Source organism: Halyomorpha halys, unplaced genomic scaffold (genome assembly GCF_000696795.3).
Source record: "Halyomorpha halys isolate HHAL.00 unplaced genomic scaffold, Hhal_1.1 Scaffold2509.1, whole genome shotgun sequence".
Taxonomy (NCBI): domain Eukaryota; kingdom Metazoa; phylum Arthropoda; class Insecta; order Hemiptera; family Pentatomidae; genus Halyomorpha; species Halyomorpha halys.
In genome coordinates, this window is record NW_027109392.1 from 10,819 (window position 1) to 13,422 (window position 2,604).

Consider the following 2,604-nt stretch of genomic DNA (forward strand, 5'->3'; position numbering starts at 1 on the left):
TATGTACAATACACCTGCCTTACATTGGTATTGCCTATGTACAATACACCTGCCTTACATTGGTATTGCCTATGTACAATACACCTGCCTTACATATGGCATGAGGTTCAGACACAACCCACCAAAGCACAGCACCTGGAGCCTCACTGAAGCTCTCAAATTCGCAAATTACTCTATTTTGTAAAAACATATTGTCACTTTTATATATTATTCATTTCTGTACCTGACACTTAACAATATCAATAGAATTATTAATAAACGATACCAAAACAATGCAGAAAACTATCGCCAGTAGACAAATACTGACCCCTTCTTGGTCACAGCCACATGGACTAGGCCAATAATCCCCTCTTCAATCTTTAATCCACCACCTTACCCCGCTCCAATAATCTACTGGCATAAGCCAATCAAGACTATATCATTAATTAAGACTTTCTCCTACCTTATAATGCTTAAAGGCAATCAAAAGTATCACAAAAGCCAGCTGTACATATGGCACACCTCACCATATGTACACTTATGAAACTAATTTAAATTTTAAAGATCCACCACCTTATCCAGGTCTAGTGATAGCACTAGCACTGGTGGCATACACTTATCCAGGTCTAGTGATAGCACTGGGACTGATGGCGTACACTTATCCAGGTCTAGTGATAGCACTGGGACTGGTGGCGTACACTTATCCAGGTCTAGTGATAGCACTGGCACTGGTGGCGTACACTTATCCAGGTCTAGTGATAGCACTGGCACTGGTGGCGTACACTCTACTTCAGATAGAAAGATGTAATATCTATCGTATTCTCACAAAAATTGGTTTATTGTACGCATATCCAAGATGATGGCCTATCTTCTCTCCAGCAATCTTAGCCCATCCGCTTCATCTCGGCAACTAAGATCATAACCTGATCCTAAGCGGCTACACTGGCCCGGCCCACCCGACCAGGTAAACCATAAACAAATGATAATCAGGGACTGTATTACTTAATATTTTTCATATAAATCAGTTAATTCCTGTTTTTTCACATCATTCTAAGTAAAAGTAATGTATATCATATTTACAGAAACAGATATACAAGTTGTACAAATAATGTTATTCAACATCACTGTCTCGAGGACAAGGAACCTTGCCTGGTTGGAAACTAGCAATTTTTGATGAAGTACTTGCTGTGGTAGCTACCCCAGTTTGATGAACTACTTGCCTGGGTGGAACCTAGCAATGTTTGATGAAGTACTTGCTGTGGTAGCTACCCCAGTTTGATGAACTACTTGCCTGGGTGGAACCTAGCAATGTTTGATGAAGTCCTTGCTGTGGTAGCTACTCCAGTTTGATGAACTACTTGCCTGGGTGGAACCTAGCAATGTTTGATGAAGTCCTTGCTGTGGTAGCTACCCCAGTTTGATGAACTACTTGCCTGGGTGGAACCTAGCAATGTTTGATGAAGTCCTTGCTGTGGTAGCTACCCCCTGTTTGATGAAGTACTTGCTGTGGTAGCTACCCCCTGTTTGATGAACTACTTGCCTGGGTGGAACCTAGCAATGTTTGATGAAGTACTTGCTGTGGTAGCTACTCCAGTTTGATGAACTACTTGCCTGGGTGGAACCTAGCAATGTTTGATGAAGTACTTGCTGTGGCAGCTACCGGAGTTTCAAACACATTTTCTTTTCTATATTCCCTGTATTTAATTTTCTGAATGATTTATGTAAAAATAAAAAAAATATCTTTAATTGAATTAATTACAGAGAAAAATCAAGTAAATACAATTATCTGTAATGTTCTAACAATTGAACTCACATTGTTTTGTTGTATTATTCAAAATTATACATGCATTATTAATATGCAATTAAGGGAAGATTCTATCCAATTCTTCAGTACTGAAGTTGTGAATAGAAGACATAGAAATTTATGAAAATATTTAGAAGATAGAAACTACTTTTCATAAGAATAATAAATAAAAATGAATTCAATATTTCCTAATGCTTATGATATTTGAGGAAGATGGTTTGTGTGACAATACAAAAAGATAGTCAAATAGAAAATAAATTATTTATTTATTTGATTACTGTTTAGTAAATAAAATTCAGCTTACTTTCTGTCATTGAATACAATTAGTTTTCTGTTTATACATTAAATTAAACTATATTTATGAAGAGAATACAGTTAAGGCTAAATAAAAAAAATTAAATAACAGTGTTTTATTTACAAAAAATGTTTGGTCTTTCCATCTCGGTCATCTTCGAGTCTGTAACATAGCAAACAGAAGACAAATTAATTAAAAATAAACCGAAATAAAAATAAGTTTATATGTATTATTCGAACTATACAAAATAAGGCACCAACCAAAATTTTTCTTAATTTTGTTTTATAAGCTTTATCAATCATTTTGTTTTTGGAACTTTACATTTTTCCCTAGGCACAGCGTTCCTCTTAATTAGATATAGACATCAGGTGTTCCTTGTGAAATTAAATTTATTGTAAAAATTATCAATATGGCTTATTAAACACAATTTCCCCAAAATGTCGGTTGGTTCCTTTTAGTAATCATATTATTTGGGTTCAACTAAGGAGAAATCAATCTGACAAAAGAAAAAAAAATTAATAAAATA

At 35.2% G+C, this 2,604-nt stretch overlaps 1 non-coding gene across 1 annotated transcript in view; it reads right to left on the minus strand.

Annotated features, from left to right (window-relative positions):
- Positions 1–2,030: 2,030 nt before the first annotated feature.
- The window catches only part of LOC106691579 (uncharacterized), a 7,198-nt gene continuing 6,624 nt past the window's right edge, over positions 2,031–2,604 (minus strand). The window contains exon 2 of the transcript XR_010843477.1: positions 2,031–2,240. This is a non-coding gene — a transcript (uncharacterized protein). The remainder of the gene's footprint in view (positions 2,241–2,604) is intronic.